We start from the raw sequence: 25,066 nt of genomic DNA, 5'->3' as shown, positions 1-25,066 counted from the left end.
AGAGTTCCAAAATTAAAGTTGTCGTGCTATTGAAACGGCACCGTTTTTTTTTGTTTTTTTTAGTGAGGATTACATTAATTCTTATTTTATTATAACAAAACAATGAAGCTGCTGCCGTTATACATTTTTTTATTAAAAAAAATTTAAAACTATAAAATGCGTAACATTACCACAAAAATACATAACATTGTTATAAAAATATGTAATATTACTACAAAAATACATAACATTGCTATAAAAGAATATTTATGAATTACAAATTATCGTAACTCTTCAAAAAAAATTATATAATATTTAGACGAAAATACATAACATATGCAAAAAAAAAAAATACATAATAAAGTAATTTTCTTATAATATACAATTGTGTTTCTCAGTCCATTCACAGAGAACAAACCAAATCATTATACTTGTTGAACTCACTAACACACTGTATAAAATAAAACACGAAGTATATACACATACATATACATATATATAGATACACATATCAATTTGTTAAACAATAATGATCCATAATTTTGGTGGAAGGACGGTGAAGCGAAGATAGAGAACACCGTCTCATTTGTTTGAGAGAAGTTAAAAACGTATAAAAATTATATTAAAAAAAATAAAATTAGCTTTTCTATTTTATGTAAAGTGGTGACCTTTTGCTTGAGAAGGTTGACGACAACGACTTGATTGTTTTGTTATAATAAAATAAAAATTAATGTAATTCTCAAAAAAAAAAAAAAAAAAAAAAACAACATCAAGCGCTTGCAGGCACAGCAAGGAGGGAAAGACCACAGTAACCCCTCATCCTCCCTTTTATTGTTGTAACAGTATTTAATGCATCCTTACATCCTTGATAACAAAACCCATAAATAAAAATATGCATTGATGGAACTGTTGAAATCTATGCTACATCATGCTTTTTCTGGGCTTTCAAACACATTCAGCCAAGTTTAGGTTGAAGCGAAAAAGTTATTTAAAAAATTAAAAAATTATTATTATTTATTAAAAGTTAAAAAGTATGATTTGATAATTTTTTATTTTAATTTTTTTATATATTAATTTATATAATTTTTTAATATATATTTTTTTATAAAAAGTTAATCTAAACGATCATATTTTTTTTCTTAATTTTTTAATCTAAAAAATTAAAAAGTGTACTCATTTAAGACTTCCCGAACAACCCCTCAGTGGTGTTTTGAGAAAATAACAAAATATTAAATTTTTGAAATTTTAAATTTTAAATTTTTAAATTTTTTTTGTATAAAAAAATAAAGAGATAATACGACTCAAAAAAACATAAAAAATTGCTTGTTTTCACTTTTTAAAAAACACTTTTCAGAAAATTCTACTTTTTTATTTTTCGCGTTTTTTTGTTTTTACTGAATTTTTTTAATATTTTAAGCAATTTTTTTACTTTTTAGACACACCTAACATAAATACACCTAAAAAGTAAAAAAATTACAAAAAAAATCTTTTAAAAATTCACAAAATATCAAAAATATAAAAAAAATACAAGAATTTGGTACATTTTTTGTATTTTTATGTATTTATTAATTTTTTAAAATATTTTTTCAAAATTTTTTTACTTTTTAGATACATCTAAGTAAGGTGCATCTAAAAAAGTAAAAAAAAAGTTTAAAATTTAAAAAATATTTACTAAAAACAAAAAAACACGAAAACCAAAAAAGTCAATTTTCAAAAAACTTAAAAATGTTTTGAAAAGTTGGTAAAAAATTGACTTTTGACTTTTTACCAAGCTTTTTAGCTTTTTGAAAAGTGATTTGGGAAGTTGGTAAAAAGCTGGCTTTTGACTTTTTAGTTTAATATTTGTTTATGATGTCAAATCAAATTAAAATGATCAAAATACCCTTACTCAACATAAGAAACTTATTTTTTTTATTTTTTTGTCATAAGCCTCAATTTGTAATTTCACACTTGCGTTTTTATAATTTTCCAAATCAATTTTATTGCGTTTTTGGACTTTGGATAAAAAACGTGACTTTTTATTTTAGTTCCCAAAATATCACTTAATTCAGAAAACTTAAACCAAACACACGGAATGTTTCCAAAACACCCCAATAGTGGAGTGGAACCAACTAAACTTTAAAGAATAAAGAAAAGGGTAAAATGATAGAAATATTAAATTTTCTATTAAATAAATGATCAAACATCTCATATGATATGAAATCCATAAAAGTATAAGTTCACGCCCATATGAGACATGTAATCATTTATTTGATAAAAAATTTAGAATCTATAATAGTTTTCTAAAGAAAAACTCTGATAAAAAAATTGCAATTATTTATTTATTTATTTATTTTTGATGATCTAGAGATCAGAGACTCTTTCTGTGATTGGCAGTAGATGTGGTGGGTGGTCAATATTTGAACTGCCAAACAGGCCCTTGGATTGGGGTTGGGGTGGTGGATATTTTTGGGACGTGGAACCTATCTCCTTTGTTTTCCGCCCATCCAACTGTGTTCGAGTGAGAAATTTGTCAAAAAATAAAAATAAAAAATATTTATATTTTATTTAATTTTATATATATCTTTATTTTAAATTTTTCTTCAAATCCCTCAATTAAATACAAGTCTAAAAAATGATTTTTTATGTAACCCACATGTCACATTTTTGGGATAATATGGTCTCACAATTTTATTTAGTAATTGATATTGGGTTGTTTGGGATGATCTAAGGCCAAGTTTGGCATACTCAAAATAATCCATCTTTTTATCTTTTTTCATCACATCACCTCTCTACTTTTCTGTACATCTTTTCGTAAAAAGACAAAAAGTGTACTTATTTAGGTCATCCCAAACAACCCCCAAATAAGTGCACTTTTGACTTTTTATGAAATATGGATTGAATTTAAAGGAATGTGTTAGAGAGGTGATGTGACTAAAATAGGATAGTGACTTTTTGACTTTTTCCAAACATGTCAAACTAGTAGTTAAATTTAAGATCGATGTAATTAAATACTGAATATTTTATATTAAGCAAAAAAATAAATTTTCAAGTCATATTTTAATTACATATTAATTAAGAAGTGTTTTAGGAAAATAGTTAAAAGTAATATTTTGACTTTTCTTAACCTTTTTATGAGATGAAAATAAATTAAAAGTTAAAAAATAACTTTTAACCAACTTCTCAAAATAGCCTTAATGCTTCAAAAAGTACTCATATCAATTGACATACTTGCTGAACAATTACTCCAACTTTTGGTTGAAAAAGTAAAAGGTGGACTATCGATTCGGTTGAATTAATAATCTTTTGTGTGAAATAACTTAATTTTATGAGAGGTGTGGGGGGTAGAAATAAACACATTAAATTCATTTTCAAATTTGCTATTAAAATGACCAAATCGACATTCAAGTATGCATCATTTATTTCTTTCATTTTTTTAAGCATGTTACGTTTTTTTTATTTTTATTTTAAATACGTATAAACTAATATTGTAATATATAATAATATCTTTTATTAGCAAAATAGTAAAAGGAAATACACTACTAATGTTCAAGAGAAAAACAATATATAATATATATTTTAATTTTTTTAAAAATGTTGAATTTTTTTAAACATATATAAATTAATCTCATGGCATATAATAATTTTCTCTCATTTTATTTATTTTTTTTACATTAGCAAAATCACAAATGAAAATATTCTTTTAATATTGTATTTAAATAAAATTAAAAGTGATTTTAATAAATTTAAATAAAATAAAATAAAATAACTTTAAATCTAGCATAATCGCCTTTTGAGAAGTTTATCATTTTTTTAATTTATTAATTAGTATGAGAGTCACGACATTTTCAGACATTTAAAGCGTCGCGACAAAATCACCAAAATAATTTCTCCACGTGAAGATAAATTTTGTGGGCCGCGACTGCAAATTTTTAAACTTGGGTTAGGGTGTTTTAAAAAAATGTATTTTTTATTTTTTTTATGAAAAGATGTACAGAAAAGTAAAGAGGTGATGTGATGAAAAAAAGATAAAAAGATAAAAAGATGGATTATATAGGTTATGCCAAACCTAGCCTTAGAAAAGAACACTTTGACTACAATGTAAAATAAATAAATCAATCAATAGAAAATAATCATTTCTCCTGCCTTCGGATAATTTTAAAATAGATAAATTATAAATAAATTTCCTAAAATTTATTTATTTATTTATTTATTTTTGATCGGCAAATGTTAGTTGTTAGTTGTTAGATTAGCACCTATGCGAGAAGATCTCCTCACCCTTGGCAAAGTATATAAGTGTTTGCACTCTCTTAATTCAACTTCCTAAGGAGAATTGAACACATGACCAAAATTTACTTAGAGTGTAGATTGTTTTCTATAATTTTTTTTAAAAAAATGACTAATAAATCTTATATTTTAAACTTGTAATTTATACGGGGGTGTTTGGGAAGTGTTTTTTTTTGGCTAAAAAAACACTAAAAGACAAAATTGGTTAAAAAAAAAAAAAAATCCAGACAAAATGTTACATCAAATTCATAATTATTTCACTTTTTTCTCACAAACATCACATCCAACTATAAAAAAAAACAACTATCTTCTCAAATAAAAAATTTTTAACCTTCTAAAATAATCAAAAACTAAAAAAAAATCTACTAAAATAACAATGAGAGAGTAATTTATAAGTAAATTGGGTCGAACTGGGTAAATAGGTCGCAGTAAAAAGGGCCAAGTGAGAGGACCTTGCAATTAGCTCGGCCCAAATGTGCTTGTGGTTACCACGGTCGGTATGGTGTAATTAGCGCAGTCATACCATTCTGAGCCAAGATGATTTGGGCTGTCCTCAGGACCTTGCTCTTGATTAGCTCGGTCCAAAGCTTGCTATGGTTAGCTCGGCCTCAACAAGCGAAACCGAGGTACAAACAATGAAGAGAAGAACCAAGCTAGTTAGAGCTCGGTCATTTCTGTCACTTTAGCATAGCCATGTTAGCTCGGTCGTTTTGTCATACTATCGAGGTAAAACCATCTCACTTGGTTTAAGCAGTGAAGGGGTGTTGAAGGATAAGCATTATCTTTCAGGAGTATGATTCTTAGGAGGACTCTACATGGAGGAATAAGAGTCCTACTAGGATTGTGCCACACGAAACTTATAAAGAGCTCACAACATAACATATATAGAGGTAACACAACTTTGATTCTCGAATACACAGAGCTTTTGTCTATTTGTCTATTTTACTGACTTAGGTATTGGAAAGGTATCCGGCACACACCCGCCGGCTAACTCACGTTTATGTTTTCAGGGAGTAAAACAACGACATTTGGAGGAGCACAGACTTGATTAACAGGATTATACGAGAACATTATTTCTTGCTCGTACAAACAACTTCCCAAACACCCACATAGTCCCACATTTTGTCTTGTAATCCATTTAGACATTTTTTATATGTAATGACTCATTTATCCACCATATTTGAGTGTCACACTTAAAAAAAGAATACTAATGAGTTTTTTAATGTCACATCATACCCGTTACATTAAAGTATCATATTTGAGAAAAGTATACTAAAGAGTTTTTAATTTTTTACAATGCCATATTATACTCGCCACATTAGAGTGTCACGTGTCACGTTTGAAAAAAGTATATTAATGAATTTTTAGTTTTTTTTTAGTGTCACGTCATATCTGTCACGTTGTCACATTTGAAAAAAAAATACACTAATGAATTTTTTTTTTAATGTCACATTATACTCATCACGTTGTCATATTTGAAAAAAGTACACTAATAAATTTTTAATTTTTTTGGAGTATCACATTATACCCGTCTCGTTGTCACATTTGAGCCATGTTGTCACATTCAGAAAAAATACACTAATAAGTTTTTAATTTTTTTGGAGTGTCACATCATACCTGTCACATTGTTACATTTGAAAGAAGTATACTATGGAATTTTTTTGGAGTGTCACATTATATCTGCCACATTATCACATATGGAAAAAAAAAATTATACGAAGGAGTTTTTCTTTTTTTTTAATAAAAAATTTAGAGTGTCACATCATACCCCGTCACGTTGTTACATTTGAGAAAAGTATATTAAGAAATTTTTAGTTTTTTTAGTGTGTTACATCATACCTGTCACGTTGGAGTGTCACAATAATACTTGCCACCTTAGAGTGTCACATCGTACCTATCATATTAATAAAATGGTATAGTCATCCACCAAAATACTACCAAAATAAAAAATAGGATCATATGAAAAGAAACTTTCTACTGATACGACTTAACAGATCAATAAAAAAAACTTGAGACTAATTAGAGTATTTGTTTGTGAGATGGGATTTATTAATAAATATCCCTTTAAAAAATTATAAATATTTTCTTGTCAAAAAAATGTATTGAACAGAATTAATTGAAAAAAATAAAATTAGTAATTACTCTCCTATATAATGATATTACTTGAATTATTAATTAAAATAAATTTCCGAGATCATAAAAAATTATTAATTAACTTAATGATTTATTAATAAAAAGAATTATATGTTATGAAATTAAAAACTTTAAGAATAAAATGTAATTTCTAAAAACAAACTTTAAAAATTATATTTGTTATTTACCATTTAAAAATTTATATTTAGACTTCCCTCCATTTTTTAGACTTAAAAAAACTTGACGCGGTGTCTGCCCATCGTGGTATTATTCGAATTTTTATTTTATAATACTCTTTATATATATAATTTATGAAAATAAATTAAATCAATTTAATAATCGTAATATTTTTATTTTAGTAAATAAAAACGATAAGACATCTAATAAACATAATAAAACAAAAATATTACTATTATCGAATTGATTTGTTTTATTTAAATAATATATGTTAAGAGTCTTACCAAATAAACTATTCATATACTTTAAATATTAATTTGAAAGAAGTCTAACTTTAAAATGAATCATACCCATGTTATGTTCCGCTCAAGTGGTAAAGATGGTCTTCTTTATTGGACTCAATTTTTAGTCTCAAATCTCATCTTTCCTTGTATATAATTTTTTATTTTAAATATAAATAGAAATATATTTAAAAAATTCAAAATATAAGACTTGGTTTGAAAGGGTTTTTTTTTTAAGCTCCCTAATAATAACAATTTTCTGCATAAAGGACATTAAAAAATGTAATACTGTCTCAGGTCCCTAACCAAAATACCCACGCATTTTATCAATTTCTTGGACCAAAATACCCTACGTCTGTTCATCTTCAGACGAGTTGATTTTTTTGACCTGAATGGTGCAATTTCAATGCGTGTTTAAACCTTTTCAATCTCAATTTTTATCATTTCTGGTTGTAGGAATGAGAGATGATTCAAAAGAATTTGTGTTGGAATTGTTCAATGCTCTGAGCAGACGACGAAGGTTGAATGTTGACAAGATCAGCAGAGATGAGCTTTACGAGTATTGGTCTCAAATCACTAATCAGAGCTTCGATTCTCGACTCCAGATCTTCTTCGACATGTATGCATTATTACTTTTTCTTTTCAAAAAAATTTAATAGATGTATATATATGATACATACATATATATATATATATATATATACAATCAGTTGCTTACTGTCTTGACTAGTATATATATGATAATTGATCAATTAAGACCATTTGCAACCATAATCAAACAGTCACTCTTAGTTATCTTATCTATGGTTGCAAACATATATATATATATGATACATACATATATATATATATATACAATGTCAGCACATATATATATATATATCCAGTGTTGAATATAACATCTTCAGGTTCAAAATTTCTCTGAGTGTTGAATATAATATCTTTTGATTTTTTGGGTTTAGTAGAATTGGAGTTGTTTCTGGAAAAGCAATATTTGGACCCCTACTTGAAGAATATTGGAAAAAGAAGCTTGAGGAAGAGGCAGCAGTAGATGAAGGCTTAAAGTGATCTAGAGAAATTTGAATTTTCTCTGGATTCAACCCAGAGAAATTCATACCATTAAGTTTAAAGAAAATCTATCACAAACTCATAGAAGAACTATTAATTTGTTTGTGCAGGAAATTATAATTGAATCAGCAGCAGCAAAACCAATGACAAATTAATCAAATCAGAGTTTTATTGTTCCAGAGAAATTCTGGACCAGAGAAATTTGAATTTTCTCTGGGTTGAATCCAGAGAAATTCCTTGGAAGTCCAGAATTTCTTTGCTTCCAACTGATGATGGGTTGCTTTCCTTCCAACTGTCAAAATTGAACTGCTTTCTGTGCATTTGGGGCTTCTTATTGAAGCTTCTTGTGTTCTTGTTTTTGTAATTTTCTCTGGCTTGCTACATTTGTGTTTCTCTATTGTGTAATTTTATCTGGTATGTTTATGTTTCTTCATTATTTTCTCAAGCAAATTATCTGTGGCTTACTACTCTATTGGTGTGGCTAATTTTCTCTGGCATTTATAATTTTCTCTGGCCAAATTACTTTTCTTACTTGTGTGTCTAATTTTCTCTGGCAGCATTTATAATTTTCTCTGGCCACATTATGTTTATGTCTTGTGTCTAATTTTCTCTGGCATATTTATTTTGTTCAATGCTCCATTTCCTCAAAATTTCTCTGTTGTGTAATTTTCTCTGTCATGTTTATGTTGTTACCTTGTAATTTTCTCTGTTGTGTAATCATTGCTACCTTGTAATTTTCTCTGGGATTTAATGTTTATGTTTTCATTCTATAGAAATGACAAAACGCAGAAGCAACACAACCCCAGAAACCCCAAAAAAGAAACCAAAAGTCTCTGTGTCTGCGTCTTATGATCTTAGATCAAAACGCAGTAGCAGCACCAGAACACCACAAAAAAAAACAAGGCCAAGTTGAAGAAGCAATAAGCATCAAGATCAAGACACCAACTTCAAGGGTGATTTTCACTCAACTACAAGCTTAACATTTTCTCTGTCATTTTCATTGGATTATAATAACAAACCTACGATTTTCTCTATACTACAAAGAAAAGTCCACAAACATGAATAGTGCAAAAAAAAAAAAATGAAAAGTGCAAAGAAAACATATCAGAAAACTTTGAAAAGTGCAAACATATAAAAACACATAAAAACACAACATATAAGTCCAGAGAAATTTGTAATACTTATCATTTGTAATACAATCATATGATTTTCTCTGGACTACAAAGAAAAGTCCAGAGAAATTTGTGAATTTATATTCACTTTCAATATAACAAAAACAAAAACACATTAACATCAAGAGACAAAAATATATTAAACACAAGCACATAAAAAAATCACAGAGAAGATCTGTTATGTTCACAAAACATTCAATTCAAAAAATTTAAAAAAAAAAAAACAAAACACTTACTACTCTATTGCTACGTCTGTAAATTTCTCTGCCCACTTACAATTTTCTCTGTGATTTTCACTGCACTACAAGCTTACAATTTTCTCTGTGATTTGAGTTCAATTATAGTAACAAACCTGTAATTTTCTCTGCACTACACAAAAAATGCAAAGTGAACAAAAAACAGAGCACAAAAACGCAGAAAAACAGAGCACCAAAAAGCAACTCATAACCATGTTGACAGAGAATGAAAAAGCAACTCCAAAAATCAAAATCAACTCCATCGAAAATTCATCAATAACAAATAATGAAAAATTAACTTCAAAATCAAAAACAACAACACTGAGTTCGTCTCTCTCACATTTATCAAAACTAAAAACAAAAACCTAATTCAACACCTACACGATCAAATCAAATCAAAAATTGAAAACTTATCTAATTCAACTCCACATGAAATCAAATCAAACACAATGAACCAGATTTCAACTCCTACACGATCGATCAACACCTACAAACAACGAACATGATTTCAATTCGTACAGGATTTCAACACCTACAAACAACGAATAGGATTTCAACACCTACAAAAACCCTAGAAAATCTCCACAAAAATCTGAATCGTTAAGTTCATCCTCACGTAATCTCCCACAAAATATCAATATGATCTTTAGCTGCCAAATTGAAAACAACGTATATTATAAACAAGGGTAAGACAGGTATTTTACACTCTAAAATAACATTGAGGGACCTTAGGCTACAAAAGAACACATTGTGGACCTAATCCATTACTAAAAGTTGGATAGGGACCTTAAACCGATTTTCCCGGTTTGAAAACATCCCAAATAAGTTATTTATTGATTTATTAATTTATTTCCATCTCATCACCTATTTATTTTTTTACATATTTTTCATAATAAATAAAAAATAAATTATGTCCAAAACAAAACCAATACTAAAGTGAGTGTTTGGGAAGTGAGTTTTTTTCTAGGTTTTTTTAGTTGTAAGATATTATTGGAGAAATTTTTTTTTGTGTTTGGGAAGATAGTTAGATTTTTTTGTGGTTGGATGTGATGTTTGTGAGAGAAAAAGTGAAATAATTATAGGGTTTGATGTGATATTTTGTTTGGATTTGTTTTTTTGGTTTTGTAACCAATTTTTCTTTTAGGGAAGAAAAAACAAAACAAAAAAAAAACCCAAAAAAATTGTTTCCAAACACTGCCAAAGTTGCAAGCTGCTAAATTGGATAAAAAAATATCTTATGAATGAAGCATTAGAATATCTCTAACGGTTTAGCTTTTTTTCATTAAATTTGAGTAAAAATTTTATTTAATATCAAGTATTTCAATGGAAGATTTTGTACTTTTATCAAAATACCGATCGGCCGGATGGACGACTAGGCCGATATTTGGCCGAACCTCCCAGTGTATTTTTTTTTACAAATTTTTACTTAGGGGTGGTCATCTAAGTCGAGAGACATCTGGGAGGATATTTGGTGTTAAAAATTTAACGATTATAAATAGTGATTTGATGAAAACTCCCAACATCTTTAATTTGATACAAGAAAAAAAAAATCATATTCTCAATTTAATATTTATTTGATGAGACTATTATAATAAAAAAAAATACTTTTTTTTATTAAATTTAAAATTAATAATGGAATGATGAACCATTGAAAATGGTCTTAGAACTGTGACCGTGTCTTAATTGGACCCGCAAGGCAATTGGCCATGCTGACTGCATGTGCTCGTGAGTTTCTCTCCTCTAAAAACTGATATTAACCACCGCCATCTACAATTTGTCTATTTAGGAATAATGTGGAAAATAAAAATTACATACAAGTGAGAGTTAGGAAAAAAAAATTATAAATTTATGAGAATCTAACTGCATTTAAGATGAGTGTAAATAAAAAATTGTAGAGTTATACGTGCCACTTGCACCCCTCTATTTGTTAGTATTTTTTTTTTTCTTAACTCCTACCTGCATTTTGTTTTCCCTTTAGAAAAAACGTATAGAGACAGTTTGATGATTATAATAAAATAAAATATAAATTTTGTTAATTTAAATTATAATATTTTAATTTATTTTAAATTTAAATTATCAATGTATTTGTGTTTAATAAAATGGACCAAAAAAAGATAGATATTATATTCAATAAACGTATATATAAAATGTCTAAAATAATATTTTTTATTGAATTTAATAAAAATAGATAAATAATTTAGATTGAAAATAAATAAAAATTTTTGAATTTAAATTAATAAAATAAAAAATATATATCTATTATAAGGGTCAAATCGTGAAATTTTTTTTTTGATAATTTTTACTTTTATTAATTTATACATTAGGTCTACAAATCCAAAAAATTGACAAAAAATCTACATGGTCCATTTGAAATTCTGGTTTGATTTATGGTTTTATATGAACATAATGTTAGGTTTTTATAATTGGTAATCTCGTTTGACAAAATTTGTTGTAATTTTATTCGTTCTTTGTTTCAGTGAGCCTGTGAGTGTTTAGATTCGAATCCAACTCGAATTGTGCTTGTGTAGAGGAATTTGTGCTGACATTCCGTGTTTTGAACATTTCTTATTTGCCACTTCGCTCACTATGTACGGGACTTGAACGATCATTTGTATACTCGAGCGGTGAAGTAATACATCCAATATTTGAGTTTGCATTCAAAATTTATGGAAAACTCGTTTTACCGTTCGAGCGGTGGATGTTACACTTGAGCGGTTGGCTTATAAGTTTTGCACCACCTTTACTCACACCGTTCAAGCGGCTTTCGCGGTTTTGTTTGTTATAAAGTGTGTTGTTGCTCGTTTTAGGGTTTAACCCGTCTAAATTATCAGAGAGGATAAAAATACAAATACATTGGATGCTGTTTTTATAGAGTCCGGATCCTCTCCAGCCAAAGCCTCCGGCCCTTCCTCCAGTCAAGGGCCACGATTTGGCCACGTCGCTTAAATGAAGGTCTACGGCTCAGATGCAAAAAAATAATAATAATAATAAAAAATTGAATTTCTTTCATTCAACCCAGCCACAAAGCTTCGAACAATACAGCCACACAGCCACAATTTTTTTTTGAATTTCTTCAGCTTTGGTGAACGGCGACGGCATCTCGTGACATCGACGACGGCGAATCCAAGTCAGCGGCGAACATCGGTGGGCTCTCCCTCTCTCCCTCTGTCTTACTCCGAAGATTTGGACTGTGATTTAAGCCGCGAACCATAGTTAAAGGTTAAAAAAAAAAATTATTGTTTCCCCCAAATAATCTCTTGTCCCTTTCCTGTCCCTCACCAGAGATGAAAGAAATCTGAGATGGAGAGACCACCATTTTAGGTTGAAATGTTTAGTGAAATTGAAAAAATCTGAGATGGTTGTTTTCTGGGATTAAAATTTTCTCATCCCTTTAGGTTAAAATGTCTCGTCCTTTGACCACCATTTTAGGTTAAAATGTTTAGTAAAATGTTCTCTTGTGAGTTATATAGTTTTGCTGGGATTAAAATAGTTGTTTATCTAAGAGCCACTGTGATGCCCCAATTTTAAAGCAAGTTAGTTTTGCTGGGATTAAAGTGGTTGTTTATCTAAGAGCCACTGTGATGTCCCAATTCTTCTTTGATTTGTTTGTTAATTTTTTTTTTATTATCATTTTGATTGATGACTTAATTTGTGATTTTTTTTATTATCATTATGTTTAAATAAATGTGTATATTGTTCATTGAAGGGCGTTTTTTATATTCTATTGATTCAGCAGTGCCAATGTGGTTGTTCATGTGCAAACAGAAACATCCACAATGGAGACAAAACTCATAAGCTGCTATATTATGTGTTCACGTGCAAACTCATTTATTGTTCTATTAACTAAAAAAGAATAGTTTGTTTCATTCTCTCTTCAAAACTAACAGTATTTGATTTGCTTGATGGTGTGAAAACTCTGCTTAATTAATGATATGTTAAATTCATTACTTTATAATAATAAAGTAGTTCCTATTAGGTGTGTGCAAAACTACGATGACCATAGGAAAACTAAAGGAGAGTGGAGGGAGAAGAATGAGTATTAACAGAGCTTAACTCCATTTCATCATTTCAAATATTAAGAATTTCAGTCCATATTTCAACACAACTGATAGGTCACACCTCTTTTTGCTTGTTTCATTGTTATCTTTACGGGTCTTTCAAGAGATCTAAATACATTATATTTTCTTCCACATTTTTGCTTGGACTTTTCCACAAAACAACAAATCAATATATGCTGTCAGTTTTTTCCTATTTAAGAAATTTATTGTCATGTTTTCAACATCCAAGGTTGCAACTCAAATTTATTGTTCTATTAACTAAAAAAGAATAGTATTGTTTGGTAAGAGTTCATGAACTCAAACATTTATACTTTTGTAGTGTATAACATTTATACTTTTGTGGTGTAAACAAATTTCCGTAAGAGATGTCTTCATGTGCTTTGTTATTTGATAATTTTTTGTAGGTCAATGTCAATGTCAAGCACAAATGCAAGTATGGACAACATGCATGAAGTTAGATTCGACAACCGCACTTGTCGATGTGGCAAAAAAGCTATGGTTAAAATTTCTCAGTCAATGGATAATCCAAATTGCCTTTATTTTGTATGCCCCAATTCACCGAATGGTTGTAAGTTCTTTGAGTGGTGGATCCCTCCACATATGCAGCATAATTTGAAGGTGGTCAAGAATGATATTCTTGAAGAACGCATGGAAGTCTTGTCTACTCTTAGAGAAGTAATTATCGTGTATGTAATGTAAGGTAGAATGAGTATGACTTGTATTGTAGGTTGAATGTGTATGTAATATATGGTGGACCACTACCATTTTGTTCAAGTGGTAATGAATGTAATGGCATTTTTTGTTTGATGAAGTGGCAGTGATTTATTTGCTTAAGAGTTGAATGTAATGGCTTGTGACCTGCTTGTGAATGAGTATGAATGAGTATGATTTATTTACCATACAACAACTAAATTGAACTCCAACGAACAACATCAATGCTAATTAAAATGCATTCATAATGGTAATTAAATACTTCAACAAGTTTTGTGCAACATCAACATCAATATCAATGTTAAATACTTCATTCATAATGGTCCAAAGAACAATTTCACCATTCATGCAAATCTCATCCCAATTAAAATTCATTCATAATAGTCACTACAAAAATTCAACATGAAATTTGAAGTCACTACAAAGCTTCACTACAAAAACATAATAGATGCATAACAAATGGTGTGTTGCTGTTGCACATCAGAGGCATCTCCTATACATGGAATTTGAAGTGCCTTCCATCTCTTCATGGCCATCCAAACCCTGGAAAAAAAAATTTGACAAACAGCAAAAATTCAGCCACCAAAACAGTATTTTAGCAGCACTAAAACTATATTTCAGCAGCACAACATGACAGTATTTCAGCACCAAAAAAATGACCAAAATACAGCAACTCAACAACACAAATTCAGCACCAAAAAGAACATTTCAGCAGCACAAAATCAGCACCAAAAAGAACATTTCAGCAGCACAAAATCAGCACCAAGATAGGCTTGATCTCCCATACTTTCCACGCAAAGATGAGTAAATCCAAAAATAAATAGACTTTACCAAACACCTGGGGGGGTGGGGGAGATTAATTTGACATGCAAAATGAAGTTTAAGGCTTTCTACTGCCACAAAAAATTTCAGTGACTTTAAAATGCCAACAATCAGATGCAAGCATGGATTTCTACTTGCTTTCTATAAGATGTCAAGAGTACCATTCAATCTAACCAAAAAATAACACATGGAAAAAGAAGAAAACAAGTGCACATGACGGAATAGTTACTTAAGAAAGTAAAGTGAACAATGCATGGAAAGACAAGAAAATTCAAAAACAAACTTGTGTTGTTTAGGTTTATTCTTCAAAATAGAAGGCATAAAAATGAATATGTGCAAACTCTTTTGACAGCAGAATGAATTGGGTATACTTGACATGCCTACAGATTCACTTGTTATGAGCACACAATTTAAAATAGAACAACTAGTCTCCAAAGCCTCAAGAAGAAATTTGAATGCAGACAATATTAGTGATTATTATTTTTTTGGGGTAAAAATGTTCTGTTTCCTCTTGTTTGCTAAATATCATGTACATGCTTTAGGAAAGAATATGTGTACTTCTAAATTGTTTCAAGTTCAAAAAATTAGTACAGGTGGAAAATTCTGACAAATATAGAAGCTAATAAAAGCTTAGAATCTCAAAAGATGCTAAAAAAAAATAACTATAATAAACTGAGGATAAAATTACCTCCATAAGAGAACGTAACTGGCAAACCACCAAAAGTTATTTGAACATGGCAGATTTGAACATGGCAGGTTATTTGCGGAAAAACGCTTTGAACATGGCAAGGAAAAATGCTTTGAACATGGTAGATTATATGGGGAAAAATTAAGGAAAAAAAATATTACCTTCAGTTTGATGACGAAGTGCAGCTCTGGTTCGCGGAGTCGCCGGAGCTTGGTTCACCGTCGATGTTCGCCGCCGACTTCGATTCTGCGCCGATCATTGTCGATGTTCGCCATGGACTTCGCCAATCGTCCTTCGCCAGAGCTTCGAAGAGGGAGGGAAAACGGACTCGTGAATGGGAGGGAAGTTGCTGCTGGGTTGAATGAAAGAAATTCAATTTTTTTTTTTTTTTTTTTTTTTTTTTGCATCTGAGCCGTTGATCTTCACTTAAGCGACGTGGCCAAACTGTGGCCCTTGACCGGAGGAATGGTCGGAGGCTTTGGTTGGAGAGGATCCGGACTCGTTTTTATATGGGTTTCTTTGATGTATAGAAAGTGATTGATTGATCAACGAACTATAGTGTCAAACATCAATAGTTGATTTTGTTCTTTTATTCACATAAAGAGAGATGTGTTCACCTGTAGATTTCAGGAAACTTGGGCTTGCAGCTTTGGTGGATTTTGGCGTGACTTATTGTCGTAGATTCAACATCGGCGTTGTGGATTCAATATTGGACAAAGCAATTTCGTGGTGAAGACGGTGTTGGAAGAAACACAATGGGTTTGGTTCAATTCGGGTATAGATTCATTAGGTAATTGAGGATACTCGTGTGTAATTCCTTTTTATCTTTTTAGGATATTGTTTTGTGATTTTTTTATCACAATTGGAGGTGTTCCAATTATAATTTTTTTCACGTTAAATCGTTATATTAATTTGTCGTTGATTGTCTGATTAAGATTGATATTTATTATTTTGAATTGAAACATAATCGCGAATCAATAACACGAGAATTTTTAGATTCTTTACATAATTTTTTGTATTGTATTTTGCATTAATTATATCAAGTTTTTCAAGTTTTGTATCGTTTTATTTCTCTCATGTATGAAAAATGAACCTATATGCATTGATTTATTTAACTATAAAAATTGTACAAATATCTCTTTCTAAAGGTGGTTTGGAAGAGTAAAAACGATACATTTTTATAATTGAATTAATAAATATATATATGTTTTTAAAAGAGGGATAAAATTAACAGTTGAGATAGCGTTGGTGTAATGTATCCTAGTATTTTGTATAAAATAATCTAGAATTTTGTGAATTTTTTATTTTAAATTAAAATACCTATTTTTGTAATTTATAATTTAAAAACTATGACTAACACCATTTTTATGATTTTGCTGAAACATAATTTTATTTAACGGTCCAGCTTGTCTTTAGTTGGAGATTAAGACTGGACCGTCCAGTCTAGCATGTGGGTTTATTTTTTAGTCCCGTTTCGATAATATGAACTATTCGATATGTAGAATTCATCAAGTACTAATATCTATTTGGTCAGATCAATTTTGTATAAAAAAAATGAACGGTAAAACAATAAATTGTTGATAGAAATCTGATCTGATCAAATAACTATCGATATCCGATCAATATGATATTTTACAAGAGTATAATAATCAACCCATTATATATATTGAACGGTTCAAATTAGGGGTGGGCGCGGGTCGGTTGCGGCCACGGAACCTCCAATCTGCCATTCGTCCGCCAAATTGGCGGATTGGAGAAAATCAATCCGCATCCGTCTGCCAATCCGGCGGATGTGGATTGAGCGGTTTGGCGGATGGATGCGAATCGGTTTGGCGGTTTAAGATTTTATAAATTTTTAACATAATTCAACTTGTGCACTTTCTCAAAAAAAAAAAAAAGAGAAAAAGAAAAAGTATTACAGTCAATGACTTAAAAAACTATTACAATTACTGTATGTCTCATCCAAAAAAAGAAAGTTTGAAACTTTAGAATATCACAATCACTGCATGACTCATCCACATATTACAATCACAGTATGATTCATCCACATAAAGTATTACAATATTTGGTTCTTAAAATATAATAGCAATTCAAACCACCAAAACCATGAACAGGGCAGTAGTAGAGATTGTATGTCTCTGTATTGTGACATCTATATATGTTTTTGAAAACAAAAACCAACTAGCATATATCATATTTTCTATTTATTATTTTTAGAGTCAAATTCAAAAACCAAAAAATATAGATAAATAATACGTTTATTTTTTTCAATTCAACAAATATATTCAAGTTGAAAACTTTTTTTCAACAGAATATTTAAACTCTTTTTCAATTGAAAACACAAACAAAATATTTAAACAAATTGAAAACATAAAGTCTTATAAATTATTAGGGGTACTCGCGGTTAGGCGGTTCGGTTGTGGCCAAAAGAATCTCAAATCCGCCATCCGTCTGCCAAATTGGCGGATTGGAGAAAATCAATCCGCAACCGTCCGCTCGTCATCACGCATCCGTCCAAAATGCGGCGGATTGGTTCGGTTCGGTCGGTTTTGGAGGATCGGTGTATCCGCTGCTCACCCCTAATTTTTATATAGTAAAATTCATACTTAATCTCAACCACACATTAGTTTTCTAAATCAATTCATCACTCAAACTATTTACTATTCTTTTAAGTAATATTCACTTTTTTAAAACTCATCCAAATAATACTCTGATCGAGCTCTTCATCATCCTTGTTGTTGTCATGTTCACTACTAGGGATGGTAATTTGAACCCGGCCCGACGAGGACCCCCCAACCCCGATTAGAGTGATTTTTCCTCGAAAAATACTTCCGACGGGCCGGGGATGATATTAGAAAATGAATCCTTGATGATTTTCGAGTCGGGACGATGATACATTTCTTAGCCTTATTTCTGGCCCGTTCCAAGCCTCGACCCCTATCCCGTTTCCCCCGCAAAGTAAAATTACGATTATACCTCTGTCTATATATATGTGTGTGCCTCTATTTTGTTGACTCACTTTAGGGTTTGGTTGACAGACCCTCACACACGGCTGTTGCTCCCTCACACACGACTTCGTGTGAGAAAAATAAAGATAATGGTAGATAGACACTTACATTTGGTTGTTGCTCCCTCACACACAGCTTCGCATGAGAAAAATAGAGAGGATGGAGAGAGAGAATGAGAGAGAGAAGAGAGCCACCATGGACCTCACCTCGCCCTCTTCACAGCGCCGCTTCTCTATCGACTCCTTCGCCGATCTCCTCCGCCGCTTCTCTACCGACTCCTTCCCGACCCATTCCATTTTTCTTTATTCCTCTCTTTCACTCTCTTTCTCTATGTGTTTTATATATATACATATTATAGATTGCGGCTCAAATCTATGAGATCTACGATCATGATGATCTGTTGTTGTTGATTTTTTTTTTTGATCTGTTGTTGATTTTTTTTTTTTTTTGATCTATTGTTGTTTTTTTGTTGATCTGTTGTTGTTGATCTCTCTCTTTTGCCATGTTGATTTGTTTTTTTTTAATCCTCCGTACAGTTTCAAAGTAGTTTTCAAAAAAAAAAAAAGGGTCAAGGATTTTTCGAGGTCAAGGAAACCTAATCACTGTTAGGGGACGGAGACGGCAGGTGATGGGTTCCTCGCCGAGATCAAGGGCGGGGATAGGAACAAGGGCAGGGACGGGAACGAGGAATTTTGTATCTTCGGGGATTGGGGACGGGAAGTGTAATCCCCGGCCCCGGCGTGACCCATTGCCATTCCTACTCACCACCTCCACTAATCACTATGCAACTCTGGTATAGTTTTTTATATTTGCAAATTTAGAAAAACAATGTTGGGGAAATGAAAAGGTACCGTTGGAGTTTTAAAGATTTAAAAAAAAAAGTGTGGTTTTAGTTTTTCTTATTCCATATATGGGTGATTAATTTTTTTTTTAAATCCATAAATTATGGAAGAGTGTTCATTATTTAAAATTTTATTTATTGACGGGCAAGTCAATTAAATATTTTTAATTTTTTACAAATAAAAAAATTTGAAAAAATTGTTTAAAAAATTTTAAAAAAAGTTGCCAAATTATAAAGAACAATATAAGACACCATATTCTATTAAAAAACTCATAACTATATTATCAATTTACATATATAAAAAATAATAATAACAACAATATAAAAAATACACAAACGTCCACCAAAAAAATAAAAATAAAACTTCAAATTAACTCTCAAAACAAAGATAGTTAAACACACATACATACATATATATATATATATATATATATTATCAATTTAGTTGGGAAAAAAAAAAGTCATATAGAGAAAAAAAAATACTCACACAAAAATAGAAATTTACAAAAAAAAAGAAGAAACAAATAAATTTGAAATAAGTTTGGACTATTGACAAAAAGAGATACTAATCTTTGCATCATTACATTTGGAGAGGAGTTGGCCGAACTGAAAAAAAGATCAAATATTGACTATTCTAAAGAGAGAATTGTATTGAATTTTTAATTTGATTGGGTTTTTAAAATTTTAGGATTTATATTATTTTCGAAAAAGATGAGAGTGACTTACTATATTATTTTGAATTTTGAAATTTAAAATCAAAGATAATTAGTACTTTTATTGTTTCTTTATTTGAATTGTTTTGATCAATATTATTTTTGAAAAGAGTGAGGGTAACTTATCATATTGTTTTGAATTTTAAAATTCAAAATCATAGATAATTAGAGTTTTTTTTTTTTTTTTTTTGACTTAAGGAACTAACCAGTAGAGTTTTTTTTACTTTTTATTTTTATTATTATTTCTTTAAAAATTAACAAATTAACAAAATTAGTTTGGGAGTTTGAAACTTCCACAATTGATGTTCTTAAAAAAGTTCCTTTTCCTTATATATATATATATAGATTTATGTTTTATATGATTGATTTTTGTTTCCATGAACTTATTGTTGGGTTTGTGATGTTTTCTTCCCCTCTCGGTTACTGTTTTGTTAGAATATGGTTGATGGGTGTTTTGAGAAATAGGTTCAAAGTTAATTTTAAAATTTTTAAATTTTTTTTTTATAAAATTGTGTAAAAAAAACAAATAGATAGTATAACCCAAAAAAATTAAAAATTAAAAATTAATAATTTAACTTTTAATTAACTTGACAAAATAAGCCAAAAATCAAGGATGTGTAGGGGCAATGTGGGAGCATAGAGGTGTCGGAATAATTTGTTATTTTTAGATGGAGATGGTAATGATAAGGTATAAGAGACATAAAAATTAATTAGCAATGAAAGTGGAAAAAAGTAAAACCACAAAAAATTATATATATATATATATATATAAGAAGCTCTTTCTTCATCATGGCTCATCTTTTTTTTCTTTTTTGTATTTTTATTTTGAATAATTTACTATTTATGGCCTATATTTTGAATAAGAAGCTCTTCTTCATAATGCCTTTTCGTAATTACACAAACATTCTTGATCAATTACGAAATAGGTTTTTTTTTGTAATTATGCAAATATTTTTGATCAATTATAAAACATAAATATTTTATTTTTGAACAAATTACAAATACAATCATAAAGCTTATTTAAAATTTGAATTTGTCCTACAATACTATAAATTACCACTATTGTTTGTTATAAATTTTAATTCAACACAATACTCAAGGGAAAAAATATATTTTCCTATGCAATAATAAATTATTAAAATTGTTTATTGAAAAATATTTCTCATATCATGAAAAATTGTTAATTGACTTAATGATTTATTTATTAACAAAATGGTTAACTGAAAAATATTTTTCATATCATTAAAAATTGTTAATTTACTTAACGATTTACTTATGAATAAAATTGATCATATGTTATACAAGTATGATTTATATATTAATAAAATTAATCATTTGTATATATATATATATATATGTATTTTATTCTGCTTCTTGATTAGTTCAGTAACTTATCTCAGTAGTTTTTTTTAGATAGGAGAATTATCTTAGTATTTGTTTTATATTTATCTGTTAAGAAAAGTTGCACACCATAATTTTGTTTTTTTTTTAGTAAATTCGGAAGAAATGTTAAAACTCATAAATTCATCCAAAATGATATAGTAATGGAATTGGAGTTGATATCATTGAGTGTATTTAGTTAGAGATGAACTAATTTTGATCACTTAAATTCTTGTTAAGTAAATAAATTAAATTTAAATATTTTTTAAATATGTTACTTTAATTAAAATTAATTGGAGATCCTTTCAAAACACAATATATTTAAAATTGACTAAAGCCCCTGTCTAAAAAAAAATTGAATAAAGCTGTAAGTGTTCTTAGAGCACTAGCTAATAAGAACATAAGTGGTACTCCAATTCTATCCAATGTGATCTCTGTAATTACAAAGAACAAATGCAGAAAAAACTAGATGGGTACGAGAGGTTTGACAATTATTTTATAATTATATTTTTACTTTGTAAAACAAATTTAAAATTTATTAAAAAAATCATATTTTTTATTTGCTAGAAAATTAAATTAATATTTGTTAATTGTAAATTGTTTTAGCCTGAAAAAATATAATATTATTAACTTATTTAGCCAAAAATAAAATTTTCTAGATGCCTTGGGCTTACCTCTAATTCATGATTTAGACTGAAGGATATTTTTCAAGTCTATGGGACCCATCATAAGTTTTATTTTGATAAACCATTCATTTTGTAGAGATCTTTATACATATCGTTTACAAAAAAATTAATTGTATGATAATATATATGGAGAAAATTATTTTATATAATTGATTCTATTTGTAGCAACACTTCTTTTAGCTTTTCAAAATTTAACATAAAAATGTCAAGTTTCACTAATTCAATCAATAAAATACAAATTAAAACATATCACTATGCATGCTGCAGCACCCACAAGTTTTCCACACCCATCAGTTATCTATGGAAGTTTGAAGATTGGTTGCTATTTGGAAGGACCATGAGCATTTGGGTCCACACACACACACTGTCTATGCCTCTGTCAGCAAATTAAAATCACAAAAATTATAAAAACAGGCATTACCTGTAGTACTACTACTGTACAAAATGAAAATTTTCATAAAAATTTCATCAACATCCACACCTGTCAGGTTCCTTTATTGTGTTGCTCAAGCATTGAAAGTTTTATTCTATTTTTTCATATATATATCTATATATATATATGAAGAGAGTGAGTGTGATGGAGAAATTGGGAAACCAGGAAGACAAAAATCAACATATACATTAAACTTTAGACAGCAAAAAATGAGTATTTCCCACTTCTTATGGAAGCAACATACACCATGTTTATTTGGGTGGACATGAGCTTGGGATTGGACTAATAGTTCAATAAAATTATTAATCCGATATTTGGTTAAACAATTGAAGTACGGATTAATTATTTTAAACTTGACTATTAGTTAAGATAGGATACATAATCTAACGAATTCGTAATCTTAGGACTATTAGTCATAGGAATGCTAATCCAGTCTGCCCAAACAAACATGGCCATAAGGTGTTATCTCAAGACTATTACCAACTCATATCTGCCAATAAATAAGTTGCGATAGAAATGATAGTTCATCCATAATCAAAACATGTGACACAAATGTGCACGTCTTTTTCTAAGCTTCCATTATTTCATAGCCCTGTGTTATCAATTGTACATGGTCCATGGAGGGACCAGGTATTTACCTTCAAAGTAATTCGAACGCAAAATTATCCAAAAATGTCTCTGTCAGACAGTGGCCCCACCTTTATCTGTTTTTTAATCTTTTCATTAAATTATTGTCTGACCTGGACTTTTCTGGATGGTGTTCTGAAGCTCGGAGTATGGTTCCACTACCAAAGCATATGAAGCTAGCTTACCCAATTGCCAAATTCAAACATGCAAACATGCCCCCATTAAACACATTGGTACCCACCCAAAACAAAAAAACACATTGGTCGCATCATCCAAACAACAAAACAAAAAAACAACACACATTGGGTCCTAAAGGATTATGTCATCTCCCCCTTGCATAGCCAAAAATAACAAAAACAAAATAAACACACCAATAAATGCAAGCAGACAACTTGTTAGGAGAACCTAATCTAACATAACTCTTTTGTGGTACATTGGAGGGAATGAGAATTGAACTCGTGACCTCTTACTCAGGTACACGAGCTCTGGCCATTGGGTGAGTCCTAATGGGTTGGGCTTTAATGAAATGGGGTATTAGGACTATCTCTATAAAGGGACTATACTATTTATTATTGTTAGAAATTAGACGCTTATGTGGCATGACCCTTTCAACCTTTTGAACCTTATCTATATAAGTTTGAATTTGAATTCAAAACTTACTTGGATAACCACTCAAGATATCTATATCTATCATACCAACTGATATGGATAGATGAGATATTATCGTATATATCTAATATGATATGGGATATGGGTGATTAAGAGAAAAATATGTCGTATGTTTTTTCTATATACTGACTCTCTCCCAAAATACAACGATCAAGAGCCATTTTGCACTGTGACTTGTGTGGGTGATATTCATTCTGTAATATCACTCCATTGCTGGGTTGATTGATCAGATTCAGGAAGCACGTGATTTACCCACGAGATCCTTCAATTCAGACTCTGCAGAAAAAAGGTATGACCGTAATTTTTCATCTCCTGCGTTTTACCTTAGATTTACAATAATGCAATATTTCTTTCTAGTAACTCAGTATCCGGACTATTGGAACGACTAATTTGGGATAATTCCCACTGTCTAGGGGCTCAATTAAAAGCCCCGTATGGACTGGTCCTAATAAATTATTTACACTTCGAAGAGTTTTAACTTGAGACCATGCAAATAATTGATCATTGATTACATTACATCCAAGGTTTCAAAAAGCAGTATTACGTAACGATTGTGGTGATAAATGTTACTCGTTACAACTACTTTTGCAATATATGACAAAAATTCACGTGTAATGGCCGTTTCGGTGTTACGTATCGGCCGTAGCGATACCGTAATGGCCTGTTACACACCATTACAATATTCTGAATATCTTCGTTCCCCCCTCTCCCAAAAAAAAAAAAATAATAAAATCTTATAAAACAAGAACAAATATTCAAGTGATCAAAACCCAAAGGAAAAACCTTGTATGAATTTTTTTTCTTTATAATTTTTTAAAAATTTTGATTTCACTACATTAGTATGTAAAATAAAAAAAAATATAAACAGTTATTGTATTTATTTTTATAATCATTTCATTTAATTTTTAATTGTAAATATTTTTTATTTTATTACTATAATGTGTTGTCTAAAAAATGTCTTTAAAAAAAATCAGTAGCTCAAAAATAATTTTTACTTATGGCACAATTTTTATTTTTATAATCATCTCATTTAGTACTTAATTGTAAATAATTTTATTTAGTTAGGTATAAAATGCTAAAAAAATGTCTTTTAAAAAAAAATTATTAGTTCAAAAATA

At 29.5% G+C, this 25,066-nt stretch overlaps 2 long non-coding RNA genes across 2 annotated transcripts; one reads left to right on the top strand and one right to left on the bottom strand.

The window, feature by feature from the left end:
• Positions 1–12,258: 12,258 nt before the first annotated feature.
• LOC145800067 (uncharacterized) lies at positions 12,259–14,174 on the top strand. The gene is made up of 2 exons (XR_014341390.1): positions 12,259–12,456; positions 13,775–14,174. It is a non-coding gene; the product is annotated as an uncharacterized LOC145800067 (long non-coding RNA).
• A 200-nt stretch (positions 14,175–14,374) lies between these two features.
• Positions 14,375–16,108, bottom strand: LOC114277775 (uncharacterized). The gene is made up of 2 exons (XR_003634731.2): positions 15,753–16,108; positions 14,375–14,624 (listed from the first exon to the last, which is right to left on the bottom strand). It is a non-coding gene; the product is annotated as an uncharacterized LOC114277775 (long non-coding RNA).
• Between the last annotated feature and the right edge of the window lie 8,958 nt (positions 16,109–25,066).

Source organism: Camellia sinensis, chromosome 9 (assembly GCF_055761805.1).
Source record: "Camellia sinensis isolate YWXY chromosome 9, ASM5576180v1, whole genome shotgun sequence".
NCBI classification, from domain to species: Eukaryota; Viridiplantae; Streptophyta; class Magnoliopsida; order Ericales; family Theaceae; genus Camellia; species Camellia sinensis.
This window is presented reverse-complemented; position numbering and strand designations above follow the sequence as displayed.